The sequence below is a fragment of the Vicia villosa genome, linkage group LG1 (assembly GCF_029867415.1).
Source record: "Vicia villosa cultivar HV-30 ecotype Madison, WI linkage group LG1, Vvil1.0, whole genome shotgun sequence".
In the NCBI taxonomy this organism is placed as follows: Eukaryota; Viridiplantae; Streptophyta; class Magnoliopsida; order Fabales; family Fabaceae; genus Vicia; species Vicia villosa.
In genome coordinates, this window is record NC_081180.1 from 4,296,798 (window position 1) to 4,305,708 (window position 8,911).

General features: G+C 36.8%; 1 pseudogene; it reads left to right on the top strand.

Annotated features, from left to right (window-relative positions):
- The first annotated feature begins 3,169 nt into the window (after window positions 1–3,169).
- Window positions 3,170–6,789, top strand: LOC131646891 (probable F-box protein At4g22030; annotated as a pseudogene).
- The last annotated feature ends 2,122 nt before the right edge of the window (window positions 6,790–8,911 follow it).

Consider the following 8,911-nt stretch of genomic DNA (forward strand, 5'->3'; position numbering starts at 1 on the left):
TCATCTACTATGGATAGAAAATACCTTGCTCCTGAATGTGATGGAAACCTTGCAGGCCCCAAAGATCAGCATGGACTTAATCAAGGGATCCATGTTTTATTTGTTTGCCTTTGTTGAACTTCACTCTGCAAGATTTTCCAAGTACACAGGGTTCACAAAACTTCAGCTTTTCGACTTTGTCTCCACCAAGCAAATTTTGTTTCCCTAATTCGACCTGACCCCTTTCACTGACATGGCCCAATCTCATATGCCAAATTTTTGTTTTTGACAAAGGTTTTGTGGATGCAACATTTGTCGAACCACTTACAACTTCAGCCTCAAGGGTATATAAGCCTTGTTTCTTCACGCCTCTCAAGACTTCCTTCGACCCCTTCATGACTCTTAGGATACTTTTATCTCCTTGGAAAACATATCCTTTCTTGTCGAATTCACCAAGAGAAATCAAATTTCTCTTCAAATCAGGAACATACCTGACAACAACCTTATTGACTCATCATGGAGCTTGAATCTCACAGATCCAACACCTGCAATCTTGCAAGCTTTGTTGTTTCCCAGCAATACAGATCCACCATCTTGATCACATAATTCCTTGAACAAGTCTTTGTTTGGAGTCATGTGCCAAGTGCAACCTGAATCCATAATCCACTCCTTACTCGAGTCACCGCTTGAAACCACAAGAACATCAGATGATTCGAAATCATCTTGAACAATGACAGTGTTGCCATTATCCTTACCTCCATGATCTTGCAGGCGTTCAGGGCACATCTTTCTTATGTGACCCTACTTCTTACAATGATAGCATCGAATACCAAATGCTTCACCACTGTAAGACTTCTGCTGACTTTTACCTTTCTTCTTGTCGAACTTAGCATCCTTTCACAAGAATGTTTTCTTAACTGCCAAACTTTCACCAACCGTCGAACGTTTATGCTCTTTTCGTTCATTCAAGTCCTTAGAATACAGGGCTGATTGAACATCTTCAAAGGTCAGGGACTCCCTTCCATACATAAGAGTTTCTTTGAAGTGAGCATGTGATCGAGGTAAAGCACACAACATTAACAACGCTTAATCTTCATCATCGATCTTCACATCAATATTTTCAAGATCAAGAATCAGCTTGTTGAACATATCCACTGCTCAGCCAACACTTTTTCTTCAATCATCTTGAATGAATGCAAAGCTTACTTCAGCTAGAGTCGATTTACCAACGATTCGGTCATGTACAAACTTTCAAGTTTCACCCATAACCTTGATGTCATCGTCTCCTTTGATACCTGCCAGCGAACCTTATCACCAAGGATCAACAAAATTGCGTTGTGTGCTTTCTCGATCAAGGTCGTCTTCTCTCTTTCCGTTAACGCAACGTTCATAGCCGCCGCCGCTCCCTTCAATGCTTCCAAACAACCCTACTGAATCTGTAGGGCTTTCATCTTCAAGTGCCACAGACCGAAATCATTCACTCCGGTGAACTTTTCAATCTCATACTTTGTTGAAGGCATCTTCTTCACGCTCACGGCACCAATTTATTGTGAAAAAGGATGCCTCGATGAACAAAGTATAACCTGTTTCTTTGTGATCAAGAAACACACAAGGGTAGAAAAGATGATAAACACGAAGAACAACAAGGGTTGGTTATAACTGCTATTCTTTTCTTTCTCTTTAAACAAGATTACAAATTACAAGAATAATAAACAACCCTCCCGCCCTAAATTAGGATTTGCAGTATGCAATGATGAGAGACTAGTATGCTATTTATAATAAAACTTAACATACTAAACTAATGGGTTTTTTCACAAATACCCATTACAAGCCAACTTAGAGTACAAGTTAACTTAAACAATTGGATATACCAAACAGGCCAAATTCGAAAACTAACAACCTTAGCATTTCAATACCCACTTACTAGAATACACTTCGACTACAATATGTAGGTCTTCGACACAATCTCTGTCGAACCAGAAGCTACCCTTCGACACACTAGAGTTCGATCTAATTCTCACAGCTATAATAAAAGATATAGAGCTAGACCTGTCGCAAAAAATCTCACTTAAAAAGATGGTGTTAACTATGAAGAAACATTTTCTCATGTTTCAAAGAAAGAGTCTTTGAGAATTAGTTTCACTTTGGTGGCTTAGTATAACTTAGAGCTTCACTAAATGGATGTCAATATAAGGACTAAGAGGAAGAAGTATATATGGCTTAAACTAAGGGTTTGTTACTATAGGAAAAGAAAGTTTAGTGTGTAACTAACCTTATCGAGACTAAAATTCAATCCAAAATCTCACAAATACATTATAGATAGTGTTGTTCATGTTTATAATGGTTATAATGACAACTAAGATTTACTATAACTTCCAAACACATCATATTAATGGTATCCATCTGCATATATTAAAAATAGAAGTAATTCAAGACCAAGGCAGAACACAAAATCACAATAAGAAACAAATGTAAGTTAGATTTCTCATACTAACGATTGAAATAACCAACAATATTTTAGTAATATATCCTGAAATAACCAATACTTACAAAACACAGCAAGTTATATTTTCTTTCTTCAAATCATTCTATTTAGTAAGTAATATAATGAAGAGTTGATATGCTGCTTGATCAACAATATTATCATCATTCCTGTCATGACTTTGTCAATATTAGCTCCCAGCTCCACAGTCAATTCAATGCCTTTCATTTTCAGTTCAATTCTACACATCCGAATTATATCTGGCATGACATATTCTTCTTCCAACTGTTCCAACAAATTTTTAATTTCTCACAAAAAATAAATGTCTTCGCATTTGGGAACATGTTTTTCTAAGCTGAGAATACTGTTTTAGTTTCTTACAACATCATCAATTCTTGTCCATTCATTTCCTTACAGCATGTTCTAATTCCATACAACATTAATTCATTCACTTCATTTTTTAATACTCAAAATATCTTATTTTATTCTTAATGTATGTATACAAGTACATAACATATAGAAAAAGGAAGCTTTGTTTAATACTCCCATAACTATTCTACTCAAATATAATAAAACTATAATTTTACAAGTAGCCACAAATCCACCCTGTCACAATATTAAACCATAGAGTATATATATAAACCTTTCCTCACTATACTAAACACAAATCAAAACACAGCGTACACGTAAATTCCTTCTTATATTTTCATGGCTTCCATGCACACCTCAACAACATTTTCTTCTTCATTTTCTTTATTTTCTTCGAAGAGAATAAATGTAAATGCCTCAATCCATGTTCCAAGAACCAATTCTGCACTTCCTAAGACTAGTATACTCACTAGATCAAAGCTGGCTGGGGGTTTAAGTACCTTCACAGACTCAGTTCCTTTATTATCATTTGAAAATAATGATTTGTCTCATTCTGCAATCTCTAACAACTCCTCCATGCAACTCTATGCTATCTTAGAAGCTGTATCCGACAGAATCGAAATGCACAAAAACATAGGAGAACAGCGTCAGAATTGGAACAACCTACTTCTAAACAATATCAACATGATTACACTCACTGCTACAACATTAACTGGTTTTGTAGCAACACATGGTGCTGTTGATACACAGCTTTTGGCTCTAAAAATATCATCCACTCTTCTGTTTTCTGCGGCAACTTGTATGCTTCTTGTCATGAACAAGATTCAGCCTTCGCAACTTGCCGAGGAACAAAGAAATGCTACAAGATTGTTTAAACAGCTTTTGACTCAAATCCAAACCAAGCTCACTCTTGGTAATCTTATTACCGAGGAAGACGTGGAGTCTTCAATGGAGAAAGTGTTGGCACTTGACAAAGCTTATCCACTTCCTTTGTTAGGAGGAGCTATGCTTGAAAAGTTTCCTGCAAAATATGAACCTGCTGTTTGGTGGCCTGAAAAAAGAAGAGAAGGAAATGCAGCAGCAAGAAAGATGACCAAGAGGACTAGTAATATTCGTAATGGATGGAGTGAAGAACTAGAAACTGAACTGAGGGAAGTTATTGACGTTATGAAGAGAAGGGACATAGAGGATTATGAAAGACTTGGGAACATTGCATTAAAGATTAACAAGAGTTTGGCAATAGCAGGTCCATTACTGACTGGAATTGCAGCTATAGGTTCTGCGTTTGTAGGAAATGATGATGGGTTGTTTTCAGCCATGGTTCCTTTGATGGCAGGGTCAATGGCTTGTGCAATAAATAGTTTAGAGCATGGTGGACAAGTTGGTATGGTGTTTGAAATGTACAGAAACAGTGGGGGATTCTTTAGGATGTTGGGAGAGAGTATTGAAAGTACACTTGAGGAGAATGATTTGGAAAAAAGAGAAAATGGTGAGATATTTGAAATGAAGATAGCAATGATGTTGGGAAGAAGTCTTTTGGAACTAAGACAAGTTGCTTCAAAATCTGCTTCTTGCTGTATGGACGAAATTGCTAGCAAGCTTTTTTAAGATAAACCTACTTCATTCAAGACAATCACAAAATACATTATTTTGTTCATGTTTGAAATATTTATTTAATATTATAAAGGATTGAGAGACTTCACATACAATCTCATAATTTAACAGCTAATTTTATTAAGTATTTCAAGTTTAAACCGATGATATTAGGGGTGGCAAAACGGGCCGTCTGCCCCGCGCCCGTCTCGTCTAAAGCCGGCCAAAAAATGAGTGAGGCGGACATGCCCGCCAAGTAAAATGGATATAAAAATCATGCCCGCCAGCCAAGGTGGGGAGTTGGCGGGCGGAGGGCTTACCCGCCTTTTTTTTAATAGATTAATAGTCTTTTTTTTATTTTTCAATTAAATTATTCACTTATTTTTTAAAATAATTTTTTATAAAGTATCTTTTAAATAAATTTTACCTGAAAAAATATTACATATATTTACAAATAAATGTATAAAATAAAACTATCAAGAATTTGAATTACTAGAATTAACTAAAAAAGAACGAGCTTAAGGCAAGACGAGCTTAACAAATAGGTGAGGCGGGCTTTAGCGGACGACGAATTTTGGCATGGCGAGCTTAGACGCGTGGCGGGTCCAAAATCCAAACCCATCCCGCTACTTTTTGGCGTGTGTGCGGGCCCGCCTGATTTGTCACCCATAATTGATATATTAGCTATCAAATATTGTTGATAAATAAATATTTTATCAATAGACAATTTTCTGCTTATCTCTATCCTTTGCAGCTTTGTTGACAAATGTCCAGTTCTGCTCCTCTTCTTCCATAGTCTGCTTTGGCTTATCATCCTTAGAAGTGATAGCTACAGTTTCATGTATGAGTTCACCTTGTTGGGCCTTTGGTTTCCATATTTTCTACTTGCCTCCCATGCCACATTGATGACCAACCTTCTGACATTTCTCACAGAATTTGGGTCTCCATTCGTATTAGATGGCTCGCTTCAATTTTCTTCCTTCAATATCCTTGATAGTAATTTCATCAATCACCTTGTGGATAATATCTATTTCCACTAGAATCCTAGCATAAGATATCCGCAACATATGTGTTGTAAATTCATCCGTCACCAATTGTGTTCCTATGGCACTACCCTAAATTTGAATACTAAGAAACTTTTTTTAAGCTATAAGAAATCTCAATTAAATATCGGTGAATTTTATTGTCCTAAAAAAATCATAATTATTTTAACCGAATAAACGAGATTATTTAAATTTTATAAAAGTTATGATTGAATACTTCAATATTTTTTATTATACAAAATCTTTTAAAATCCTGTTAAATTCTAATTCAATACACCCAAAAGCTTCAACACTAAAAGAAACATAAACTTTAACAATCATCAAATCGCTTATAGTAGATCATAGTTACCAAGAAACCCCCGCAAAACATTTTCAATTTCTCCAAAATCTTTTGCAGCGACAAATTAAAAGTTGAAAAATTTAAATATAAGAAAATAGAAGTACATATGGGATAAAAAAATCAACTGTTAAACTTTACAGGTATAAAAGAGTAATGCAACATTACATAGTAAAATTCATCAAGACAATAAAATCCTACATAGTAAAAATAAAATGAAAATAATTCACAATTTAAGAAGACTGTATAGAAAAAAACATGATTTCTTGATACTACACAAAACACTATTGTTTCAAAACACACTAATAGCAACAAAAAAGTATGCAATGTATTGTAGAGTTAGAATTTTTCTCTATATAAGATATATAGATAGATTTAAAATTAACGGTCATCTCTCTATTTTATAAAAGATGTTAAATAGTATGCAATGTATACACATGTATTGTAGAGTTTCATTCCACAATAAAACTAACATTCAAAAGGATAGACTGAAATGGATCAAAGAAGGAGATAACAACACAAAGTTCTTTCATTCCACACTCAGAGCTAGCATAAGAAAAAATACTATTGTCTCACTACAAACAGAACAAGGGGTGCTAGAAGGTGTTGATGATGTAAAGAAGGAAGCTAAGGAACGTTTTGAGCAAAGATTCGCCAAGCAGTACAACCCTAGACCTAGGTTGGATGGGATTGAGTTCAACAAATTATCTGAATTTGAGAGGGCAGCGTTGGAGGAGAAGTTCTCAAGGGAGGAAATTAGAGAAGTGGTGTTTAGTTGTGAAGGGGACAGAAGCCCTGGGCCTGATGGGTATAATATCGAATTTATAAAAAAGTGCTGGGAGATTGTGGGAAACGACATCATACAATGCATTCAGGATTTCCATGAAAAGGCCTCTCTATCGAGGGCCATGACAGCCTCATTCATTGCTCTAATTCCTAAAGTGGAACATCCCCAAGGGCTCGAGGAGTTTCGACCGAATGCCTAATTGGAAGCATATACAAAATTATATCAAAGCTACTGGCTGCAAGGTTGGGGAAGGTAATTGGAAAGTTGATTTCAAAAACTCAAACGACTTTTGTTCCGGGTAGACAAATTTTAGATGGAGTGGTGGTTACAAACGAGATTGTAGATTATGCTCGAAGAAGGAAAAAGAGTTGCTTATTGTTTAAAGTAGATTTTGCTCAAGCGTATGATTGTGTTAACTGGGATTTCCTAAAATAAATGCGGTTCAAATTAGGTTTTGGGGTGAGATGGATGAACTGGATAAGAGCGGGGGTGTTTAGGAGCAACATGTCAATCCTGGTGAATGGCATCCCTACGGAGGAGTTCAAAGATGGTCGCGGTTTGCGCCAAGGGGATCCACTCTCTCCATTTTTGTATACGATTGTCGCGGAAGGAATGGCTGTCTTGGTGCGTAAGTCAGTGGAAAGAGGAGATCTGAAAGGATTTTGCATTAATGAAGGAACTTCACATGAATTATTACAGTTTGTTGACGACGCCATCTTTGTGGGAGAAGCTACATGGATTAATTTGTGGGCTATAAAAGTGATTTTGCATGGATTTGAGATGGTATCAGGACTAAGAGTGAATATGTGGAATAGCAAGTTGTATGGGATATGCATGGACGATTTCTTCTTACAGGCAGCCAGTCAATTCTTGTGTTGCAAGTTAGACAGCATTCCTTTTAAATTCCTTGGGATCACTGTGGATGGGAATCCGGGAAAACCTAGTTTCTTGAATCCAATTTTAGAAGGGATGAAAGCAAAATTGTCACCATGGATTGGAAGATTGTTGTCCACGGGTGGAAGAGTTGCTCTCATAAATTCAGTTCTTACCAATCTTCTGGTGTATTATTTATCTTTTTTTAAACTTCCTAAGAAGATAAAGAAGGCTTTTATTAGAGTGCAAAGAAGTTTCCTGTGGCATAATGCGGAGGAGAAAAAGGGTGTGGCTTGGATAAGTTGGAATACGATATGCAAGAAACAAGAAGGTGGAGGTCTTGGTGTTAAGATTTGGAGCTGTTTAACAAAGCTCTTTTGACAAAGTGGCTTTGGAGATTTTTGAATGATGAAGATCCAATATGGAAAGGTATACTCGAGGGAAGATATGGGCTATTGTATGCGAGGATCATGTTTAAGAGAAAAAGGGTAATACGACATCTAAATCTATATGGTGGAGAGATTTAATGAAAATGGTAGATAATGAGGAGGAAGGTGGCTTTGTGAAAACGGTTACAACTAAATTGGGTGAGGGAATCAAAATTCCTTTTTGGACTGGCAGGTGGATTGGGCATAAACCCATGTGCAGCAGTTTTCCTTCTTTGTACCAGATGATTGAGAATAAAAATTCGAGCATTTTAGAAATGGGCAGGTGGAAGGCAAACAATTGGCTGTGGGGGCTGCATGAGTATAACATACAACAGGACCAAGAGGCAGAGGGGGAGTTGCAGGAACTATGTTGTATCCTAACAGAAGTTGCACCGCTTAAAAACGGCGAGGATAAGTTTGCTTGGCCTGGTGGGAATTCGGGTGTGTATGTGGTGGGAGAGTATTATAACAAACTCTTGAGGGAGGTTACAAAGGAGGAGGGTCAGCCAGATGTGAAGGTAGCGTTGAATGTGTTATGGCAGTTGTAATACGGTGAACTGACTTTTTATCGATCGAAATGTCGCGGTTAAGCATGAGTCGCCACCGACTTTTATTTTATCCAAACTAAATCAGAAAGGCTAAAAGAAACAGAAAAAAAAACCTTTTAAAGAAATCTAAGTTCGGGGGGTAATTTATGCAAAGGGAAGGTGTAAGGCACCCTTTGCATCCATGGTTTTCCATGGGCTCTTAATTGCTTTGCTTGCTCGTTTTCAGAAAATGTAGATGAAAAAGGAAAAATGGACTTTAGCTCGTAAATGAGCGTAGCCAGTTTTTGAGGAATTTTGAGAAAGAATATAGAAAATAGAGCATGGCAAGGCAATTAGGGGCAATTACCTTAAACTCAGATGATAGGTCTCTTTTTAGCCTTTCAGAATGAAAGGGTCAATCCTTGCCATAAGAGGGCAGGAAGCCTTTCGTTTGGAGGTAGAAGGGTCGTCGAGTTATCGTTCGCCCAAAGAC